Source organism: Canis lupus, chromosome 9 (genome assembly GCF_048164855.1).
Source record: "Canis lupus baileyi chromosome 9, mCanLup2.hap1, whole genome shotgun sequence".
NCBI lineage: Eukaryota > Metazoa > Chordata > Mammalia > Carnivora > Canidae > Canis > Canis lupus.
Window position 1 is genome coordinate 34,467,055 of NC_132846.1, and position 24,954 is coordinate 34,492,008.

At 41.1% G+C, this 24,954-nt stretch overlaps 1 long non-coding RNA gene across 1 annotated transcript; it reads right to left on the reverse strand.

The window, feature by feature from the left end:
- Nucleotides 1-4,386: 4,386 nt before the first annotated feature.
- LOC140639406 (uncharacterized) lies at nucleotides 4,387-8,112 on the reverse strand. Its single transcript, XR_012036139.1, has 3 exons — nucleotides 8,005-8,112; nucleotides 5,374-5,593; nucleotides 4,387-4,836 (listed from the first exon to the last, which is right to left on the reverse strand). It is a non-coding gene; the product is annotated as an uncharacterized lncRNA (long non-coding RNA).
- Nucleotides 8,113-24,954: the final 16,842 nt, after the last annotated feature.

A 24,954-nucleotide genomic window follows, 5' to 3' on the forward strand; every position in this document is an offset into this window, starting at 1 on the left:
TGAAGGATTTAGGATCAAGTGGTTCTTAATATTTAATTGGTTTCTAATAATTAGGCCTACAGTATCTTTCTAGAAGACTGACATTGGCTTCTTTTTTAAAACAAAGTTTCCTTGTGTATGTCCCATTCTGTGAAAGTTGAAATGAATACTCATATATTTGTTTAATTTTAAATTTCCCAAATGTTGTGCTTTAGCCTGTAACACTCTTGCCATATTTCCAGTAAACTTTTCCTTGTCAAATTTCAAACAAGCCCATGGAAATACTTTTTTTTTTTTTAAGGGAAAGAATGAAGTTCATAGAAAAACTACCTTGATTATTAACCAAGTTTGAAGTCTAATTAAAGTATGTAAAAATAGTTAACATCTTGAAAAATCAGGGTCATACTAATATTTTTTTATAGTGCTAAGTCTACATTAGTGCAAACTTTAGGAAATTATTTTTGTGTATATATATATATGTGCGTATGTTCGTATCTGTGTGTATATGTATGTACATATATTTTTTAAATATACCCTTTTCCTGGTGGTAAAAACTTGCTTGAATTAGAGTATCAACTGCTGATTATACAATGTGAAGTGACTGAGCTTGCTTATAATGCTGCCTTAAGATAACAGTAGGATGCTATTATCAACATCAGTATGGATCTTGATAACACCAGGTCAGGGATGTCAAGTATAGTATGAAAGAAAACCTTTGTCATTTCCCTACTCACAAAAATGGGGTTATCAATATTTGCCTTTCAGGTTGGTGATGTAAGTTCCACTGGAGTATAACTCCATGACACTAGGGAATTTGTTCATGGCTGTATTTTTTTCACTGCCTGGCCAGTGCCTGGAACACACTAGGCATAAGAGTAATGATTAATACATAACTGTATTAATTGATGGAGATTGCTTTTTTTAAGTTGCACAACAAAGTTTTCAGACTTAAAGTCATCAGAGGTATCAAAGGTGTTAACTGGTAACTGGTTAGACAATCTTTACGTATTTCCCTCCATCCCTTTCTCTCCCCTTCCTACATTCTTCATGGGAAGAATATATCCTCTGCTGATGTTCTTTACATCATAAGGCCATGAGACAAACAGCTCTATTCTGTTACCTATTAAACAATTACCAAGGACCTGGCCTGGGCCAGGCATCATGCTAGGCGCTAAGAAGACTGAGCCAATCAAATGGCTCCTGAGAGACTCACAGGCCAACCTGAAGCTCTGTGAAATGCAGAGGTGATCACCAAATTATTATGATTGCAGAAATGTTGGCAAGGCAAAAACTCTGGAGAATTAGTAAGATCCCAGAAGTTTTTCTTTCTGAATTATTTTCCTATACTTTTGAAAAGAGAAGCAAAGGTCTACTGTATTGCGAATATAAAGATTTTTTTTATCATGTCAAACATTCAAATCCTCAGACACATAAATCCAAATACAATTAACCCTGAATTGTAAATTAGACCCAAGAGTTTGAACAAGAAAGTTTTATGGAAATTGAGATATCTGATTTATATGTTTTAGCCCAAATGAAATAACTTTTCATAAACCTAGTGCAGTTGGACTCATTTTGTTTTAAAGTTATTCATATAAAACTTCAGTTATGAGAAGTAACCTCAGTGCTTTTATTTATTTTTTAAGATTTATTTATTTGAGAGAGAGAGCATAAGCAGGGGGAGGTTAGGGGTAGAGGGAGAAGCGATCCCAGGACGCCGGAATCACGACCTGAGCCGAAGGCAGATGCTCAACCAACTGAGCCACCCAGGCACTTTACAACTAACAGTGCTTTTAAGACTTCACACTCTACATTTTCGAGTTTGTCTAACCTGTTACCTAAATTTTCCCATTCCTTGGCCACCTGATAGGGTACTTCTGTCTCCCCCACCCAAAGAACCTTGTCAAATCAGCTATCCACGCCACTTGCTGATGAAGCCAAGAACAGGAATTCACCTTTTCAGGCAAACCAGCCTACTGACAGCAAGGAGAATCAAGGCCAAAAAACAAGGTCATTTTTATATATAGAAAAATAGATGGAAGCAAAAGGCGTGTAGCCAGCCAGGGCCAACAGTGGTTACTTAAATAGGCAGAAGAAGGGGAGAGAATATTAGCAGAGATTTTGTGGATTGAAGTAGAGGGTTCTGAGTCTTAATATAGAATGATTTTATTTTTTACAAAAAGACATTTAAAAATATTGTAAGGATATTTTTTCCAGAGGCAATGTCAGCAAAAATCATTATATCTACCTTGAAAGGCAGCTTTTCTGCTTAGTTTGCCTTCACCAGGGGAAAAATATGATTGCCTTCTCTCTGTGTGAGTTAACCCTACTTTCAACTTGCTTGGGAGGTACTGAATTCTCTTTGGAATGGTCACATAACTATCATGTGAGCCTTACTTTTTTTTTTTTTTTATGTCAGGGATTTAACTAAATTAACAGCCAGCTAATGTATTTGGATCCCTAGGTAGAAGCATACCTGGAAAGTAATTTTAATCCTTCCCGCCCCAAGTCAGCATGGAAAATGAACCCACGTTGGGTAGACAGAGGGTGGGAAATCACCCAGTACAAACAAGGAGGGAGAGTAGTGGGTTGCCGCGGACGTTAGAAGAGATGCTTTAGTTCCCAAGCGGAACACAGCATCTGACCTTTACTGAGCACCTACTATGTGCCAGACATTGCTCCTGGCATCGTAGAAGAAAATCTCCACTCCTCTGGCATCAAATACTCTGTGGGGTCCAAGACGGCAGAAGTCTAGAGAAAGGCAGAGAAAACGCCAGTTGAAGGCCTGGGGTCCTGGAGTTATTTGCTTTCTTCAAGCAGACACATATTCCCTATATGGGAAGCTTGGGAACACTTAGGCATTCAGGTGTGTGGGGAGTCAGAGCTCCGGAAGGCAAATTTTGAAAGATTAATTAGGAAACGAGAGAGAAGTCCTCTTCCCCGTAAGCAGTTTAAAGCTGGGCGCTACAAGTAGTGCCATTTGGCTGCATCTTTTCAGCAGCCTAATTTTCTGTTTTCGGGTCAGAACCAGCACCTGGTAGCCTCTCTGTGTCCCTCTTCTTCAAGGCAAAATCCCAAAAAGGCATTTGCCGGTACCATGGACCGTATGCGTAAGCGCGCGCTGGAGGAGGGGCACAAAGAGCCCCCTGGAAGGTCCGGTCCATCTTCAGCAGGGCAGACCGAGTGTGTGTGCGTGTGCGTGTGTGTACGTGAGAGGATCCGGTCCGCCTCCAGGAGTGCAGACCGAGTGTGTGTGTGTGCGTGTGTGCGTGTGCGCCCGCGCCCTGGAGGAGCTAGCGCAAAGGTTCCTCTGCAACGCTCCGGTGCGGGGAGCAGCGGGGACCGCGACGCCCACCGCCGGCAGCGCCGCCCCCTCCAGGAAGGACGTCAGCCCGGGAGGCGGCGTGCCCGGCCCTGGGCGCCTTCCCAGCGCACCTCCTGGGGCTGAAGGAAGTGGGCGGCCGGGGGCCAGCTGCCCCGCCCCAGGGCTGAGGGGCCCTCCCCGCGCCAGCACCCCGCGCCGCAGCCCCGCCGCCCTCCCCGCGACGGCCCGCGCCCTCCTCAGTCCTCCCGGACCTCCTGAGTCCTCCCCCACCTCCTGACTCCTCCCCCACCTCCTGACTCCTCCCCCACCTCCTGAATCCTCCCCCACCTCGTGACTCCTCCCCGACCTGACTCCTCCCCCACCTCCTGACTCCTCCCCCACCTCCTGACTCCTCCCCGACCTCCTGAGTCCTCTCTGACCTCCTGAGTCCTCCCCCACCTCCTGACCTCTCCCGACCTCCTGAGTCCTCCCGACCTCCTGACTCCTCCCCCAACTCCTGACTCCTCCCTGACCTCCTGAGTCCTCTCTGACCTCCTGAGTCCTCTCCGACCTCCTGACTCCTCCCGGACCTCCTGAGTCCTCCCCCACCTCCTGACTCCTTCCGGACCTCCTGAATCCTCCCCCACCTCTTGACTCCTCCACGACCTGACTCCTCCCCCACCTCCTGACTCCTCCCCGACCTCTTGAGTCCTCCCCACTTCCTGACCCCTCCTGACCTCCTGACTCCTCTTGACCTCCTGACTCCTCCCGACCTCCTGAGTCCTCCCGACCTTCTGACTCCTCCCCGACCTCCTGAGTCCTCTCTGACCTCCCGAGTCCTCCCGGACCTCCTGAGTCCTCCCCCACCTCCCGAGTCCTCCCGGACCTCCTGAGTCCTCCCCAACCTCCTGAGTCCTCCCCGCCCCGACCTGCGTCTACGTGCTGGTCTCCACCTCCCCGTCCACGCCCCGCCTCCCGAGGAACCCCCGCCGGCAACCCTTTTTTTAAATACTTGAAACCTCAACTTTCTTGGCTTTTTTTTTTTTTAATTTTTTATTTATTTACGGTAGTCACACAGAGAGAGAGAGAGAGAGAGAGGCAGAGACACAGGAGAGGGAGGAGCAGGCTCCATGCACCAAGAGCCCGATGTGGGATTCGATCCCGGGTCTCCAGGATCGCGCCCTGGGCCAAAGACAGGCGCTAAACCGCTGCGCCACCCAGGGATCCCGAAACCTCAACTTTCTTATGTGGAAAATAGAAATAATAAAAGTTACTTTCATATATTTGTGGTGATGATTGAATATGACATGATATATTCAAATTTATCATCATCATCATCATCATCATCATCATCATCATTTAATGCTGAAGTATTCAGAGGCTTTTCCACACAGGCAGTCCAAAAACAGAGCTTGGCTTACTTGTGGCATCAACCTGTCCAGCTCTCTGGGTATAAATTTGATGAGTATAAATTCTTGGGCAGGAGCAATTTCTAACAGGCTTCATGCTTCCACTATACTCAGATCTACTCCGGTGCTGTGGTGGTGATTGATCTAAGTCAGATGAAATAATCGCAAAAGAACAGGGGAAAATACAATAGCCCTTAGTAGGAGGCAATAAATGTAATGTAGAATATATACCAAAAATATATTTCATATCCATAGCTATTTGTGGCTTATTCCTGATAATAGTTAACACGTATATGTTTGCAAAAGGTATTCTTTTTCATAGAGTTAATGGCATCCCTATAGTAAGGAGGTGTGTTACTTTCAATATCACCCATTGTGTACGGGAGTGGAAAAAGAGTTTGAGAGCTGGGAGGACTGAACTAAGAGTTGGGGATGGATCACGATTTTCTTCCAGGTTGGTCCTAGCTCTTGGATTTAGTAGGTACTAAACTTTGTTTTAGTAGGTACTAGTCAGGAGTAGCTATTTGACATATGTAATACTCAGCTGAGGAAGAAAGAATGTTGAGGCAAGAATCTCTAAGAAAATAGAGGAAAATTAATTAAAATTGGAGATAAGAATTTTCAGTTTCTTTTATAAACCTCTTCTGCCTGCCTTTTAACCAAACGTAGCTAAACACTTACCAGTTTGCATGGCATTGAGGCACCCAGAGGCATTGGCAGTATGGGAATCAGCTCTGACCTGAGGTAGCTCTCATTTGCAGAGCACTTCCCCTCTTGCTGGGTTTGGGTTGAGATGGTAACCTTAAGTTGGTTTCCACTTGGGTACCTCAGGATTTCTTTTCACTGAGATGGTATATTTGGCACAGAATTTTGACCCTGAGTTATTTCTATAAGCTGGAGTCTAGAGAAAACCAGAGAATGTTGAGGCATAGCACACAGCATCCTATATTGTGGTTAATTATATGGGCTTTGATATTAGGAAGCCTGGGTTCAAACCCAGATGCATCCACTTATCAGCTTTGTGATCCTGGAGAGTTTAATCCCTCAGAGCATCTGGTTTCCTTTTCTGTAACACGAAGAGAAAAATGATAATCCTTGTTTCACAGGAAAATAGGCAGGATCAAATAAAACAATGTAGGTTACATATTTGGGAGAGAGCCTACCATAGAGTAAGTATTTAATACAAGCAGCTTGATTGTATTATTGGTAGTATTGGAAAATATCAGGACTGACATTTTGCAAAATAAAAAAGCAAGTACCTGTTGTTTTAGCAGTGAAGATCTGAACATTATGTTGGTTTTGAAGATGGGAATTTGGGCAAGAGGATCAAACTGTGGACACAAGGGCCATCTTACCATCTTGACATCCCAGGAAGCTGTCAGTAGAGCCTTCAGCTACGTGGTTATCCTACACTCAGCCGAGATCTGTTGTCTGACATTTCTGACTGCAGAGCTCTCAGCATCCTGGACAATACCTCCTTCCACCTGGATTGAGTTACTAATGTTCCTTCCAGGGCTCTCTTCCTCAAGGGTAGATGTGTACTACTCACTTATTTATGGAAATTAAATCCTTATATATTTAATCTATCCTTCAGAGCTGGCACTTGAATAAAGCAAATGTGATGATTTTTACCTTTTTAATGACATTTCCAATTTCTGAGGTTAAGGGTATGCATACTTTAAAATTTTTAAATTTGAAGTAGTTTCAAATTTACAGAAATTTTGCAACAGATGATACAAAGGACTCCTCCTATTTATCTTTCATCAAGATTTCCCAATTGATAATGTAGGGAACCACTCAGAACCTCAGGGTTGATACAAAGATTATTTCAAGCTCAAGATATTTGAGAATCAAGAGATGCAAAAAGAAACTTTCTTGGGGGGCTTTCCTTATCTGGCTAAAAGCAGCAATTTCTAGAAAATAAGGCTATCAAAAATTCCTTCTTTTGGGAAGATCTACTCCCGGAAGGGAAAACATAGATAAAGCCTTCCCCAAATTCCTTCACTGAGGAGTTTTATGGCCCTGAGGGAGGCAGAAAGACCATTCATACTTCTGTAGATAAACGCTATCACTTTCTTATCTCTCACTTATTCTTCAAAAATCCCATTTGTTTTTCCTAAAGAAACCTATTTATTCTCCCCAGAAAAGCCTTTCTTTCTCCTTTCCCTCTTTCAAATTAGGTATATAAGCCTTTCACTCAAACCATTTAAGAAGCCAGCTACTTCTTTCCCTAGCTCTCCGGTGTACATGAATAAATCTTTTTCTTCTTGTTAATCTGTCTTTTGTCAGTGTAATATGCAGACCCCAGGGAAAGAACCTAACAGGTTAGATGACAAGTTTTTACTTCTTCCACATTAAGATTTTACCACTTTTGCCTTATCATTTCTTCTCTCATGGATATTCCTTAATTTGTTCTAAGCCATTTGAGAGTTATAGACATGAGCCCCCTTTGTCCCTTAATACTTCAACTCAACATGTATTTCCTAAAAATAAAGGCTCTCTTTTATATAACCAGAAGAAGTTGATGTTGAACAATACTATCATCTAATCCATAGATCTCACTAAAACTTTGCTGATTGTCCCAGTAACAACCCATGGTATCCTTTAAAGGTCCGGTATCCAATCTAGGATCATGTGTTGTATTTAGTTGTTATTTCTTTTAATCTCCCTCAATTCAAAACAGTTCCCTGGTCTTTCCTTACCTTTATGACATTGACAGTTTTAAAAATCTACTCTGTAAAATATTTCTCAAAAAAAATTTTTTTTTTGGTGTTTCCCTGTGTTTGGATTCAAATTATACATTTCTGGCAGGAACACTACCAAAGTGATATTGTGTTCTTCTCAGTCTATAATATCAGGAGGCACAGTATTTATTTTTCCTATTACTGTTGTTGTTTCCTTTTGTCACTTGGCTAAGATGGTATCTCCCTGGTTATTTTATTATAAAGTTAGTAACTATTACTTATTAGTAAGCAATGAATAAGGATTTTGTGGAGAGATGCTTTAGATTTATCTAAATTTAATGCTCCTCATCAAATTTTCACTCATTAGTTTTCACATCCATTGCTGATTCATGATTAAATCAATTAGTACCATGAAGTTGCCAAATGGTGATTTTCTAATTCTATTATTCCTCTATATTCGTTATTTGGAATCCTCTTAGAAGGTAGAGCTTTTCACTTCCTTTCATTTATTTATATATTAACTTTTGTGTATCCATATAGACTCATGGATTTCTATTTTGTTCAGTGTGTTATAACCTGTTGCTATTATTATTTATAAACCACTCAAGCTGGCTTTTGACAAGCTCACCTTGTTCTTTGAGCACTTCCTCACTTTTTGGTACTACATGATGTTCTGGGTTCACCTGTTGTTTCTCTGAAGCAGCCCTGGAATCAGTTATTTCTTTAAAGAGGCTTGGGTTCTTTTAGTGGAGGATAGAATTTAGAATCCATGATCCTGGTGCTCATTGGTACTGGAATATCATTGCTTTTAGCTCTTTTCAGCGATTAGGAAATATGACACACTCACACATATACATACCCGTATCTATCCATTCATCCATCCACCCATCATTCATTTCTCCATCTATCTGTATACCCTAAAAACCATGAATTTACACTGATACCTTCAATTTCAATCCAACAACACAGTGTTTATACTTTCCTCTCCTATCTATTTGTACCTCCCCACTCTACCACTGAAAAATCTGTCTCCCAATAGCCTCAATATATTTACTGAGTTGGTCAATTTTCCTATGTGTAACCAATGTCCTAACCACACAACTAGCCTCTTTGTCTCCAGTCCCACTGAACATATTTTTTACTTTAACCAAGGGAAATGGAAGAGGAGAGATGGCATATTTATTTTCTTTAATGAAGCCTGAAGTGGAAGTTCTGCTACTCAGTACAAAGTAAAATATTTTTCCTACTTAAACATACTTCTAAGTTCAAAGCAGACAGTAAAAATCTGTAGTGAAGGGTCACATTCAGTTGTTACAGCTAGTGATCAAAAGTGGTTATCTACTGTGCTTATTCTTATTATCAGAGGCTGATGTAACACCTTATTATAGCCATTAGTCAATAATTTTATTCCTTATGGATAAATCTGCCCATTTTAGAGCAACCAATGCATTTGATTAACATAGGTAAAATACCAAAAATCAGATTTTGCCACCCGTTTACACATCTCAGATTGCACTCATTTCTAAAATTATAACTAGTATTTTGGAATTCAGGACTTCAATATACTTAAACATTGCTCTGGCTTGAGGTATTATCTATTATATATAGCCCTGAAGACTTAGTAGTTTGAATGAGTTTGTTTAACCCTTCATCAAACTTTAATGAGCATCAAACTCTTGTGGTGATGGTTAATAGTGCCGATCCCTGAGCTCACACCCAGAGATTCTGATTCAGTAGTGCTGGGAATTGCCTTCATTTCAACGAGATCTCCAGAAGTTTCAGGAGCAATTGGCTCGGGGACCACACCTTGAGAAACACTGGATTAGCACATTTTCACTCAAGTCCCGGAGAATCCTAGTGTCGAAGCTGTAGTTGATTGTTCGTAGTCATGTGCAAGGTAGAACTGGTCATTAGTGTAACCAAGGTGCAGGATTGTAAGAGCACCTGCCTCCGGGGATCCCAAACAGACCAGGTTAGGCCACTTTTCTGCTGACAAAATCCAAAGGGAGAGAAATGAATGGCAGTGAAACAAGAAAGGGATTTACTTCAGCGAGGCCAGCACCGGCAACACAGCAGACTAGCGTCTCAAAGCCTGTCTCCAAAGTGCCAAAAATACTTCTAGGTTTATATGAGGAAAAGGTGGGACAAAGGCCAATGGGTACACGCAGCTGGGCAGTGAAGGTCAAATCGATCACGGTTTTGGGGTCAATCACACAGGGTCTTGCTGGTTCAATTCAATCTTTATTACCTGAGGGGGGAGTTTCAGGTCCCATCAGGAGATGCTTTGGCTGAAGAGTTTTTTGTCTGAGTTAAGAGATAGGCTGGAAAGAATAACTTATCAATTAGAAAGTTTGGGATCAAAGTGGAGGTGGTGGAAGTCCAAAAGGACTTTCCAAAAGGACCTTCATTAAGACCCATGAGAGCTTTCATAGTCGGCAAGCTTATCAGTGGGATGAAACTTAGCTTCCAGCATCTAAATTACAGGATAGATGTATCAGTTTGTTCATCAACATTCACGTGTCAAGGCTGTGCTGGTGTGTCCAACAAGGGTGGCATCCCAGCCAGAAGCTTGGTTGACCAGACAGAGCTGTGGCCCCCAGGAGGCCAACCCAAAGGGCTAAGCTTGCGGGCCTTTGGGTTTGGCTGGCTAGTGTTCTTACTAATTAAGACTCAGAAGTGACTGGAGACAGACTGAGTGAGTACACATGCCACATGATCCTAGTTAAAGTCTGTTTCCTTTTTTTGGTTTTCGTCGTGGAACAAGGACAGATGACTGAAAAAACTATTGTCTTCAGCAGAAAGAAAGCAACTATCTATCAACACGTATTGAATCATTTATGCTGAGTGCTTTCACAAAGAGTGTTGCATTCAATCACCATAAATTTCCCAGTGAGGCGGTGACTTTATTATCATAGTTCCACAGATGAGGAGAGAGAGGTACAGGGAGTATGAAGTTAGCACATGATTACACAGCTAGTAAGTGGACATGAAGACTTTTGACTCTTAATCCAGTGCTTTGAGCAGCAAGTACCATATCAGGCAACCTCTGGTATTTTGACTTTGTTTTTCCTTTCCATGGGATCCCATTCAGGAAAACAGACACTGTCATGGATGAAAGGAAGCCTAACAGTGGGACTCATGCAGACTGGAAGCGTCCATACTAGCCTACTTCTCTCCTCTCCCCCTATCTATAGTCATTAGAGAAAACAGTAGATTTTTACCTACTACAAAACTGGGTCTTGCCCTTTCATGGTGGGAACCAGGCTTTGGTTATGCAAAGTGAAAGCAAAGATCCTCTTCTGAGTGGAAATAATTCATAGAAGGTTTTTTTCCATTACATTTGTACAATAAAAAGAACCATTTGGGTGATTTCTCTTTTTCTTTCCCTTTTTTTTTTTTTTAGATTTTATTCATTTGACAAAGAGCACAAGCAGGCAGAGCAGCAGGCAGAGGGACAGGGAGAAACAGGTTCCCCCACCCCAGCAAAGCCCATCCCAAGACCCCGGGATCATGACTTGAGCTGAAGGCAGACGTTCAACTGACTGAGCTACCTGGCACCGCTCATTTGAGTGATTTCACAGCAAATATTGGCCTTCCCTTCAAGAGTTACTGTAGAGCTCATCACTTCTAGATCTAAAGTGCTACTTTGGATACCTCCCACCTCCATCAGTTTCTTCCTCTCAACATTTCAGCTCAGCGCACATTACAGGGGTCAAGTGTCCCATGGTTCTTAGATCTCAATGGCAGCACTGGAGTTTGTGACCCAGAAACTTGAACTGACCAACATCTCCCAACTTGTAAGAACCATAACCAGAACTCAAGCTAGCTCTCTAACATGGAGCAATTCCTCTTTCCTCAGAGCCTGGCAGTGGGTATGAATATGTGTGTGGTAGGTGGAGATGTTGAGGGGTTCAACAGCAGCCGCAGCTCTCCCTTAATAGTGTCCCAGATTTTGTGTAAAATACTTGGATCAGTCAAAATCATGGTTCTTTTTCCTGGCACCCCACAACTTAACCCATCCAGTGGTCCACTAGCACAGGCCCCTAAAACTCAGCGTTTTGGGTGGATAGCATGGAAATAATACCAAGAGTATAATAGGAAACATCTATGTCCATCACCATATCACATCCATCACCAAGTTGGATTAATTTTACTCCATAAATATCTGCCCGATGAGTCCACTTCTCTCCATCTCCATTGTCACCATTCCAGCGTAAGCCACTATTGTTCCTAGTGGGGCCCCCGCAAGAGTCTCCCAGGGTCTCCCTCCTTTGTATACTCTGGTGCCTCCTTCAGTGTATTCTCCTCCTTGCAACCCAAGGTCAAGAGCTTCTCTCTTGATTGTCCTAAACAGCTTTCCCCTAATCGATTTGTATGTGTAATATCCACTTATTCTAAGAATCTCAGCAGCAGCCAGGGTCACTTCCTTAGAGAGGCTGCCTGTCTTTGCCTTGCAAGTTCCTGTGCTGTCTGCTCTTATAGAAATTTCCTCTTTATCTTCGTGGTATTTGCCTCCATTGGTGATTAAATACTCATCTGTATGACTATTGCATTAATGGATGTCTCCTCTACTGGACTTTGAAGGGGATACATCTGTATCATTCTCTCTCTCCCTTCCCTCCTCTATTTCTCTCTATCTCCCTTCTCCCACCTCACTTGGTTTTGTGTTTGTTTGTTTGTTTGTTTGTTTGTTTTTGCCATAGGAACTCTGTCTTCTCGCTGAGCAAAAAGTATGAGCTATTCTACATTGAAAAGGAAAAAAATGGAAGTTATTGTCAGGAAGGGCAGGCTTCCAAAGATCTGAGAGGGTCCACTGAGGTCTAAGTTAAAGCCATTCTGCAGGGTCTCCTACCACCTTTTACACCTGTGATTCATTTCTCCCACATTTGTTTTTGTTTTTGAGTTTTTCATTCTTCCACAGTTTTATTTATTAAACTTTTCAATAGAAAAATTTAAAATTAAATAGGCAGAGCTAATGTAATGAACTTTCATGTACTGTCACCAGCTTTAACCATTTACCACGTTTTGCCAGGCTTCTTCCATCTTTCTTTCTTTCCCATTTTTGTTGTTGTTGGTGGTGGTGGTGAAGTAATTCAAAGCAAATGATGACATCATATCATTTTATCCTCAGAGAGTCCAGTAATTAACTCTTAACACACAAGGATTTTTAACAACATATCCCCTAACAATAATAATTCTTTCACATAATTTTATTAATATTTAATTCCCCATCCATGTTCAGAGCTTCTCCACTTTCTAAAAATCATTCTATAATTGGTTGATTTAGGTTAGGATAGAACAAGACCCAAGCATGGCATCATTTCTCTTTTAATCCATAACTATTCCTTCTCCTCCCGTCTTTTAAAATTCCGCTTATGTATTGAAGAAATGGGGTCATTTATTACATACGATTTCCCATCTTCTAGATTTGGCTGATTGCCTCCTCATCCAATTTGTTCTTTTATCCCCTAGTTCTATTTGTTCTTTTATTACTTTCAAACTAGCCGTGAGATCTCTAGACTTGATTAGATTCAGATACACCCTCTTTAGCAAGAATAACGTCGAGGTGATGCTGAGCACTTATTTCATCACATCAGGACACATGATGTCCCAATTTTAGTGATGTTCAGATCAATCCAGAGATTAGAAGGATGGGAGACAGTCATCCATGGGGCTTTTGCATTCCTCCAGGTTTTTTTTTTTTTTAAGATTTTTATTTATTCATTCATGAAAGACACACACAGAGAGAGAGGCAGAGACACGGGCAGAGGGAAAAGCAGGCCCCATGGAGGGGGCCTGACGTGGGACTCGATCCGGGGTCTCCAGGATCACGCCCTGGACTGAAGGCGGTGCTAAACCACTGAGCCACCCCGGCTGCCCTTTAGAAGTTTTTTTGTTTTGCTTTGTTTTTTAAGATTTTTATTTATTTCTCCAGGTTTTGCAAGAAAAGACCTTAACTGCCTTTTGTCTACATTATCTTTTCAAGGATGTTTTGTATATGAAGAAAGAGATAGTGTCTGTTGCTGGAGCAAAGGACAGACAAGCTTGCTGTACAGAACAATTGCTGACACTTGCTCTACAGTGTCAAATTTCAGAATTCCCTAAGTCTGGGATTCCTTTCCTGCAAAACAACCTACTACATGTACAAGGTCATCTGATGGTTTTCTGGTTGCTCTATTAGAATTGAGGCTCACAGAACCAGTATAAAAATAATACTAAAATTAGTCGCTGCTATTGCTGTAAGTAATTGATGGGCCTCCATCTCTGTATTAGACTGGATTCTCCAGAGAAACACACACACACACACACACACACACGGGGGTGGGGTGCAGGGAGAGAATCAGAGAGAGAGAGACAGGAACAGAGAATGATATGCTGTGAGAAATTAGCTCACATGACTATGGAGACTGAGAAGGCCAAGATGGTAGTCATGCAGCTGGGAGAGCCCAGAGAATTACTGGTATAAGTTTCAGTCCAAGTCCAGAGGCCTGAGAAGCAGGTGAACCCATAGTGGGCTGGCAGTTAAGTTTCAGTCTGAATCCAAGTCTGAAATCAGGAGAGGACTGCCATGTTGCAGCTCAAAAACAGCAAGAATTTTTTCTTTCTTAGCCTTTTGTTCTATTCAGGCCTCCCCACATGGGGGGAGGGCAATCTGATTTACTCAATCTACCAATTCAAACATTAATCATATTCCGAAGCACCATCACAGACACGCCTAAGAGTAATGATTAAGCAAATATTTGGGTACCCTGTGGCCCAGTCAAGTTAACACATAAAATTAACTATTGTAATCTTTAACCCAGAGCCTATACCTTTAATCAACTTCCCTGAAATTTGGCGGGTTAATCTGTTAGCCCGTAAATAGAGCAAAATCTCACACCCTCCACAGCTCTTGATACATACTTCAATAAAAAATAAAAAGATTGGTCGGTGGGTTCAGGTTGTGTCAACCTGATCTCTCCATCACAAAACTTACCTTTTCATCTAAAGTTTTAGTATTCATTGATTTTCATTGCTTAGATTCATTATTTTATTAGGGGTTGCAGAAATGGTGTCCATCTAATTCTATCATTCTGTTTGCATTTATTTAGTAAGAATGTTTCTACAGTGAAGAATTTTCTTTCATGCTATTTGGTTATGTTGAAATCCAATATATAGGAAAGGCAGGATTAATTGCTAGTTCTTTCCTGTTATTTACTAATTTCTAATAGAATAATGATTTGGTGTGGTAGAAATCTCCAGAGTAATCATTATGTTTGTCTTTATTATGAACTAATGGATTTTTTTTATATTTCATATTTTTAATCCATTACTGTTATTTTCTTTGCTCAAATTAATCCATCTTTGCCATTTGGAACCCCTTTGGATGGCTACTGTCACCTTTAAGTATGATTGCAATAGTACTTGATAATTTCTTCACTTTCTTGGTGCTCTGGATCATCTTGTACACTCCTGCTGTTTACTGGAATCACTCATTTCTCCAAGCAGTCCTGATTTCTTTTGTTAGGACATGGTCTTTAGAGGACATGATTTGGGTGGAGGGGGTGCTCAAAGCTACTGATTTGTTATTGTTTTCAGGTCTATTTAGTGGCTACAGCTGGGAAATATATATTTTTTAAAAGAAAAAAGAATCATGCATTCATATTGGAATTTCCAATTCAAATTTTAGAGTATTACCTCTGAGGCTGGGAGAGGCCCAGCCGCCCACTGCCTCACTCCCTTCCCCTCCTTTTCTGTCCATAAAGTGACGTGAATTGAAAACAAAACAAAACAAAACAAAACAAAACAAAACAAAAAAACAAATTTTAGAGTAGAGAGTTTTACGGAACTTCTTTGATTTTAAATTCATCTGTCTTTTATGTTGAGCATCTTCGTTCATAATTATTTACAAGTTTTAGTCTATAACAAACACATGATAATTTCAATTACTACTATCAGTAAGATAATCAATCCACTTCATTTTCCTTATGGTTCTTTTACCTTTAGGCTTTTATATCCCACTCAGGATATGGAGTTAAAATGCCATGTTTCAGAGTTACTTGAAACTATTATTCTCTGTGTGGCTATACCACCAATTTGATATACTTAGGTTTATTTGTTTTGAATATTAGACAATGCTTTTTAATTTTTTATTTAATTTTATTTTTGCTTATATAAAATATTTATACAGTTCCAAATCCTCCACCTACTATGTTTAGCTGCATCAAAACTTGAAGTGATCTTTTCCTACCACCTATTCATTCATTCATTCATTCATTCAACAAATATTTGTGAAGCACCTATGCTAGGCTAGTATGATGAGGTATATTAGGGAGCAAACCAGACAGCAATCTTTATCCCCACGGAGCTTGCGTTTTAGTGTGATGTTTGGGGAAACAAATCTCTTGACAATTTTTACAGTTCTTTTCATCTTCTTCTCTTCCTGTCCCCCTTTGTTTCTCTTTTCCAGGGACTCTGCATGAAGCAGAAGTTGTAAGTCATCTTGGGTGGTTAAGGAAAAAGAAAATTTCCCTCAATTCCTATTTCTATTTTCTCTAAATTCACATTATATTAGTGAGTTACTTAATATTTCAGAGGCTGAATTTATACATATGAAACATATATTCCCCATACTCTTGAATCTGGGTTAGGCCTCTGACTCCTTTAACTAACTGAATGTCACAAAAGTGTTTCTATGCCAGTTTCAAGTCCAGCCTTTAAGAGGACTAATACTTCCTATTTCTTTCTTGGAAGCAGTTGCCATGTCATAATGAAGTCCAAGCAGTCATGTGAAGAGACTCCGGTGGAAAAGAGGGAAAAGAATTGAAGTCCTGGGCTGACAGTTCCCAGCTGATAGCCAACAATAATTTGCCAACCATGTGAGTGAACTATCTTGGACATGAATCCTGTAGTACTAGAAGTGCCCCAACCTATGTCAGATGGTATAGAGATAAGCTGCTCTACCAAGCCCACCCTAACTGCAAAATTTGAACAATAAATAATTATTTGAACCCACTAAATTTTGAAGTGGTTTATTATGCAGCATAGACAATCAACATAGTAGGTACTCATTGAGGAGTAGCTCTATTCTAGAATATTTAAGTATATTTATAAGGCTTAGATGATCCTTAAATGTCTGGCCAGACACCATGAGCTTCTGCTCAGAGTTTGATGCAGCTGTGTGTCAACAAGAATTTCTGTTAATATCTTGATTATCTAATAGTCTAATAGACTAAGAAACTGTGATGAAGACTGTCACCTACAATTCAAGGATTTCAGCTCTGGCAATATTTTGTCTTGTCTGTATTTACTCCGATCTCCCTAGTCCTTGTCTTTGGACCTCTATGTTGATTTGCTGATGATTAGTTTTATTATCATTATAATCATGCCCCTTTCAAGTCCTAGTTCTTATAGGTCAATCCTCATTAACTAGTTTTCATCTATTGAAAAAACTTGCAACTCATTTGTGTCTATATTAGTATTTTTTAAAAAAAGATTTTGTTTGTTTATTTATTTATTTATTTGAGAGAGGAACATGTGAGCATGTGTGTGCTGGGGGAGGGGCAGAGGAGGAGGGAGAGGAAGAGGGCAAAAAAATCTCAAGCAGACTCTGAGCCATGCAGGAGCCAAACATGGGTCTCAGTCTCATGACCCTGAGATCATGACCTGAGCCAAAACCAAGATTTGGAAGCTCAATTAACCGAGCTGCCAAGGCAACCCAATATATACATATTTTAAGTTAGATCGGCAGTGGGTTGATTGATCACCACAGAATCAGACAGCCACAAAGGATTTCAAAAATTTCTCTGGCTTAGCTTTCCCTCACCTATAGACAAATGAAATGATATTTCATTTTCCAATATTTCCAGGGAAGATCCCAGCCTGCAGGGTAAAGGGAAGAGATGCAGAGTAGCCCAATAGATTCTGAAGAGGGAATAAAGATGGCAGAAAAAATTAAAAATGGAAGCAGGGAAGGGAGACAAAGCAGCAGGACAGACTCTGCCCTCAGAATTTGGTGGGTGATGCATCTTGTCCTGACATGTCCACAGCCTGGCCTGTAGGGCATCACCATGTAATACCTGGGGATGATTTTATGTGTCTGCCTCCAAGAGCTCCCAGCTTATTGGTAATTAGCTATTATTTTAAGCACTTGGGATGTTCTACAGAGCCTATATTTAGGAATACCTCTGAAACACTGCATGAGGGAAGAAGCCGTAAGCTAGATAACACAGGCTTTGCAAAGAGTAATGGGAAAACTGAAGCTAGCTCAGTACAAGACTGAAGGTCAGGGCCAGATCCGCTCACCTGTTTTCCATTTCTGGGTAATAAGGAATGCTTGGCAGTGGACTCAAACCCTAGAGAAGAAAACAAGCAGGGAAATAAATGCAGTGAGTGAGAGGACTGAAAACGATCTCACTGTTATCAACTTTTTGTGTTTAATTTCCTTTTTTTGTTTTTTCTCCTTAAACTAAGGAGACATGTAATGAGGATGGCCAGCAGAGGGCCTTCAAATGAACATCAGCACTGAACACGTCAATATCTGTGCAAAATCTTTGAGCTTTAGGTTCTCTTCCCTATAGGATTTTATTTTAAGAACGTGAAAAAAAAAGCCAACCACCACCTCTTCACATTTTATTGGGAAATAGTGGTAAAAAACTACAGACCTCCATGCATGTTGCTGGCATTGAATTATGACTGTTTGCAGGATTTCAAGGAGAACAAGGTACTTCAGCAAAAGGTCAGTAGGTGGCAAACTTCTACAACCCTTAGATTGAAGGCCTGTAAAGTATAGATCTCCTTCTAGAGAAATACTGAGGGTTCTTTTCCGGACTGGGGGCGGGGGGGGGGGGGGGTGGGGGGGGTGGGGGGGGTGGGGGGGGTGGAGCGGGGGGTTGGTTTGTGTGTGTGTATCTGTTATGTTATAAAACACACCGAGTGAAAGATACGTCTCCTTTCAAATAATTATTAAGACATTTACCAATTAAGCTAAATCAGTATGTATCAAAATCAGTCAGCCACTCAAGTCTCTTTGGAAGATCAACTCTGAGTGTTTGATTATTTCAGCCCCTGTGGGAGAAAGGTCTAAATTCCCCTTCATTTAGAGTCTGTGATTTGAAGTGCCCTGCTTGATCCTACGTCCTACTTGCCCTCAAGAAGCCTCCCAGTGTCCTCTGAGCCAGAAGTTGATGGAGAGAGTTCCCAACTTTCCATAATAAGATAAGCCTTGGATTATATTTTTGGAGGGAATTATTTTTGGGGAATGTTGAAGGATGACAGGAACATCTGAGTAAGTTCACTGGCGTACAAAAAAATAGGACATTGTAAAATAACCTTGTGTTTCTTTCCTGAAAAACCTGGATTCAACGTTAACATCTTTCATTTCTGGAATCTCCACTTAGACTTTGTGCTGATGAATTCTGAAGAGAAATTATTTCTTTATCCATTCTCTTAGAGGATCATTTCCTGGTAAAAGGTTGTTTCAGAACTTTCACAATCCTCTCCATCACTGATGTGTTGTACTTGGATGGGATGGTGCCATTGCTTTGCTTTACGCCTGTGTGTTATGTTAGGGAGAGAGCCAGTCCCTAAGCATCCGATTGTCAGGGACATCTGCTGCTTTTTTAAAAAAATTCTTTTAAAGATTTTATTCATTTATTCATGAGAGAGAGCCACACACACACACACACACACACACACACACACACAGAGATTGGTAGAGACACAGGCAGAGAGAGAAGCAGGCTCCATGCAGAGAGCCTGACGTGGGACTCCCAGGTCTCCAGGATCAGGCTCTGGGCTAAAGGTGGTGCTGAACCACTGAGCCACCCAGGCTGCCCACATCTGCTGCTTTTATTCAGTGTCCTTGGATCCCTTCTTGGGGGATCCCAACTCCACATAGTTCTGTAAGACTCTCAATCACTTGGACCTGTCCTCCCAAAGTGCGGGGATGTCATGCAGGGTCCTGGGATTGAACCCCAAATGGGGCTCCCTGCTCAGTGGGCAGTCTGTTTCTCCCTCTCCCTTTGTGTTCTCTCTCTCTCAAATAAATAAATAAAGTCTTAGAAAAAAAAAAAAAAAGGAAATGAGAACTTGAGAACTAGAATTACAGAGAAAGAAGATTCCAAGAGAGTAGTCTCTGACACATTTCCCTTATTAGTCCCACTATTTATCCTTGAATATTTGTCTTGGCACATTGGTATTTTTATTTCCATTGTATAAATTCTGAGAAATGACTTACAAAGGCTGATGATTTTTTTTAAAGATTTGTTTATTTATTTATTCATGAGAGACACACACACACAGAGAGAGAGAGAGAGAGAGAGAGGCAGAGACACAGGCAGAGGGAGAAGCAGGCTCCATGCAGGGAGCCCAACGCGGGACTCGATCCCGGGTCTCCAGGGTCAGGCCCTGGGCCGAAGGCGGCGCTAAACCACTGAGCCACCCAGGCTGCCCCTAAGGGCTGTTGATTTTAAATATACCTCTTTTATCCAGACACTTATCTAATTCCATTGTTAATTTTAAATTAACAGTTGATTTCTTTGTGCATTGTAGGCATATAATCACCTCATCTGTGAATTGTGGTACATTTGTTTTCACGGTCCCACGGTTATGTATTTCTAGCTTCTGTTTCATGTCTTGGTGAACAGCCCAGACTTTTAGAACCACAAAAATTTCTAATTTTGTTTATAATTTCAATGGGAATAATACCACTGGTTAACTAACATGTATTGAGCTATTATTATGTGTCAGGTGCTGTTCCAAGGCCCTTATATATATTATCTTATTTCGCTGACACTACCATTATTTCTATTTTACAGTGAGGAATCTGTGGCTAACAAGGTTAAATAGCTGACCTACGGTAAGAAGTGGCAGAGCTGGGATGTGAACTCTTACTCTAGAGCTGTTGGTCTTCATCTCTAGACAGGTGTGCTGGTAAATCCAGCTCTCTGAAAAAAAGCACTGATTTGTAACATTTGCCATTTTTTTGTGATATAAATACTCCCTCTGTGGCTAACAGGGCATCTCTACCTGGATTTGGAAAGGGATCCTCACAATTCCTCTTGGGAGCTAGAACTGGCCACTCTAGCCAATTCTAGCATACCACAGCCTCTTGTGTGACGTCATAAGGCAAAGAGGTGGTGGTGTAAGGCTTCTATTGGTTGGATTCTTCGGTTTTAAGAAATAGAAAATCAAGTGGAGCTGGCCCAAGCAGAAAGTAGAATTTACTAGAAGGATACAGTCTCAGGATGAAAAGCAGGAGACAACAGGGCCTCAGGAGAGCTGGAAAGGAGGAGCAGATGTGCTCTGGGGCCTTGATAGGTCCCTTGTTGCAGGTCAGCGTTCCTGTATCTCTGGCCCATAGGGCAGAACACTGCTGCCCATGGTTCCTGAACTTACTTGCTGAGCTTCCTACCACCAACAGAGACAGAGGTCCTCTCTGACTGGCTCAGTGGAGTCAAGGGTCAGCCCCGGGTCAGTCAGCTATGGCCATGTGACCTTAGTGGGTCTGTGTACCTCTGCTCATGATCATATTGGAGATGTCAGTCTAGATGAGGACCAGGCCCTTCTGTCTTTGACATTCTGTTACACTTAGACTCATCATCATATTGAGGTCCTCTGGGCTTCCCTTCATCTGGGCTCTGATGACCTTTCTGACTGACTGTCAGAATGGATGACTGACATCATCCCTGCCAGTCTCCCCTTTGCTCCTCTGCCATCTTGGCCTTCCTGTTGGTGCTTAAGTATTCTTGTTCTCACCTTGGAGCCCTTGTACATGCTCTTCCCCGGGGCTTCCCATGGCTTACACCCTCTCTTTACTTGGAGCATCCTTCTCTGAGTACCTGCTTGCCACAATCCACTCCATCCATGCCACACTCCTACCAACTTCATTTTTCTTCAAAATGCTTAATATGACCTGAAATTGTATCATGTATTCCACTGTCTGTCTGCTCCCCACTGGAACATAATCCATGGGTATCAGAACTTTGTCCTGTTTATGGCTTGTATTTTCAGCATCTGGAATGGTGCTTGGCATGTAGTAGATACTCAAAAACCTATTTGTTGAGGGCATGATTAAATGAATTGAATAAATGGATGAATGGATGAATGAGTTGCAGACTTACTATAAATAAAGACTTAAAAATAAACCTTTAAAAATAAACCTTAATTATTATCTTAGTTTTCACATGTGTTTTTGCTTATTCTGTACTTGAATAAAATAATGTTTCTTTAAAAATGAGATGTAATTCAGATTTTTAATGGTCTGACCTTTTCTAACCTATCCCTTAGGTCACCTTCTCTCAGAGTTCCCTACAGTATTCTTAATTAGTGATATTTTGCAGGAATATGTGGAAATAGGCTTTTGTTATTCATTCAAGGCAGAAAATATTTGATATGAATTATGATTTGATGATAGGTATGCTGTCCTGGAAAGATAGGAAGTGGCTTGGAGAGCTGGTGTTTTGTTTTGTCTTTAAAACGCTCTGAACAAGCAGAAAACTGTATCTGTTTGTTTACACGATTATTTGATAGATGATGCCAGCAAGAGCCATCTTTAGTTAAACCCCAGCATAGTAACCCAGAATTATCATCCAATAGACAGATGAGGAAAGATGGCCTCCTACTTGAAAAAAAATTTGGAAAAAAAAAGAACATTTCCAAAAGAATGCCAGAAAAAGACATTCTTCTTTCTCATAAAAATTCAGAGCAAGAAGGACATTATTTTCACAAGAGAAACCATGCATTAGGACATAGATAAGCTCCCCACACACACACACAAAGCAGGAGATTTTCAGTTGAATAAAATTGACAACTTTGCCTCCAGGCTGAATTTTATAGTTTTCACCAGCAACAGCTGTGTTTACTGATGGCCCTACGTAGCCCTCAAACCAATTCAAGATTAAGTAAAGAACTGGTATTCTAAAAAAAAAAAAAAAAAAAAAAAAAGAACTGGTATTCTCAGACAATCACCAACAAAATGAACATTCTCTTACTGCTTGTGGAGCTCCAGGCTTCATGTCCTTACCTTTGAAAAATTACCTCAGAAGTTGTCACTTTTAAAGATAGAAGATATATCTGGTAAAATAGAATGTTTGTACTGCTGAAGCTCTAGTTTTCAACCTTAGTTGCACCTTAGTTTCTTCACCTGGGAACTCAAAAAGGTGGTATTTTGATAAGGATTGTATTGAATGTATAGATTGCTTTGGATCGTATAGACATTTTCACAGGGTTTGGTCTTCCAATCCATGAGCATGGAATGTTTTTCCATTTCTTTCTTTCTTCCTTCCTTTCTTTCTTTCTTCTTTCTTTCTTTCTTTCTTTCTTTCTTTCTTTCTTTCTTTCTTTCTTTCTTTCTTTCTTTCTTTCTTCTTTCTTTTTCTTTCTTTCTTTCCTTCCTTCCTTCCTTCCTTCCTTCCTTCCTTCCTTCCTTCCTTCCTTCCTTCCTTTCTCTTTCTTTCTTTCTTTCTTTCTTTCTTTCTTTCTTTCTTTCTTTCTTTCTTTCTTTCTTTCTTGATTTTATTTATTTATTTATTTGAGAGAGAGCATGAGTAGGGGGAAGGGCAGAGGGAGAAGCAGACACCCTGCTTAGAGGGGACCCCAATGCAGTACCCAATCCCAGGACCCCGAGATCATGACCTGAGCCAAGGTAGCTGCTTAACTGACTGAGCCACCCAGACATCCTGTTTGTCCATTTATGTCCTCTTCAATTTGTTTAATAAGTTTCATAGTTTTCAGAGTACAGATCTTTTTACCTCTTTGGGAACTTAAGGAAATATCAACCCAATGCCAGAGTTCTACCCTAGCCCAGGTAAATGGGAAGGTGGGCCCATTAATCCTAATGGCTGTTAGTTTAGTGGTTATTTGTCAGGTGTTCTAATCTGTGGCTGTATTGAGAAGTACTGCCTCCAGCCCTGCCACAGGGTGCAACTGAATGCCACCCTGGGTGGGGCATCTGGTGGGGTTGCTCAAGATCCTGATCCCTGGCCAAACAGTGAAGAAAGTAAGTTTGTCTTGGCTCTTTCATCTGTTCTTGTGTGCCCATCTCCCCATTCTTGGAAACTTTCTCTTCTGAGCTATTTCTCAGGTGTTCTTAACCTACCCTGTGCCCACAGTGAAGCTATCAGGCTCCTAGGAAACCCTTCCTTGCTAAAAATTAATCCCACAGAACCCTCATCCTTTCAGTGTAGTGTTATCCCTCTCAAAATCAAACAACAACAAAACCCCCTAGAAACCAAAAAATCCACTACATAATAGAAAAAAATGTGGAATGCCACATGATGCAGCTGGTGAGTTCAAGGTAAAATTGAGGAGAGGAGGAAGGAGCTCCTGGCTCCCATCAGGTCCCTTCTGGTCAGCAACAGTCTACTCCTCCAAAGGACAGTTCTGCAGGGTGACTCTGGAAAGTTACTTAACCTCTCTGTGCCTCGGTTTCCTCATCTGTAAAATGGGGACGGTGTTAATACTGATGCACAAAGTTGTTGTGAGGACTACCAATGTAAAGCATTTGAGGAGCACCTGCCACAATAAGCAATCAATGCACATGAGCAGTTATTACTATCACCTTTATTATTATTATTTCAAATTCTTGAATTTATAATGAAATGAGGGGGAGTTCCACATGGAGCAGGCAAATAAACTCAGAGAAGGCATTCCTCTGATAGAGGCTCGAAAAATATTTTGAGCTGTGACATCCTCACTGGCATATGCATCTAGCTCCAATATCCCAAGGCGATACTTAATTTATGCCCTCCATTTAGATGTATAAATTTCCAAAAGCTTTTGAAATTTTTTTTTAACTGTATAATCAACCTGTGTATCTGTGAGTCTTGGGAAATGATGGAAATGATAATGAACAACTGCATAGCTGGAGAGAAACAAGTGCCTCTCTAATTGCCTAGTTAACTCAACACAGAAATTAATGAATTCAGCAAACATTTAATAATAAACTCTGGGCCAGATGTCGTGCCAGGAAGTGGGGATGCCACAGGGAGGAGATGTGGTCCATGCCCAATGTAGCTCGCAGTCCAGGGAGCTTATAGAAGGGGTGTCGCCCAATTACAAGTCACAGCCCAAAGTGATGAAGAAGATATGCTTAGGCTCTGCTATCTTCAGCATTCGTTTTAAGCCTTCAAGATAAACCATAATGTGTGAGAATATTATCAATAGGTTGGACTTGTTTCTCCTCTCAGAGATCTTACTTTTTCAAGAAGGCTGGCTGGTCAAACAACTTTTGTATATTCCTTTGCAGGAAGTACACTTCTCACTGACCACAGAAAAGTAGAAGTGGGAGCAGAAATGCCCAGGGATGACCTAATTGCCTTTTGTCCTCACAAGAACATGAAGATTTGTCCCCTGATACAACAGGCTTCTTAGTGACTGATCTGAATGCACCGAATGTCAAATTTGGGTGGTGCTCCCCTACATTTTTTCTAGAAGTTTCCTAGAAACGGCTTTATTTTTTTAATTTAATTTAAAATTTTTAATTTAAATTCAATTTGACAACATATAGTATAACACCCAGTGCTTATCCCATCAAGTGGTTTCCTTAATGCCCACCACCCAGTTACCCCATCCCCCCACTCATCTCCTCTTCGGCAAC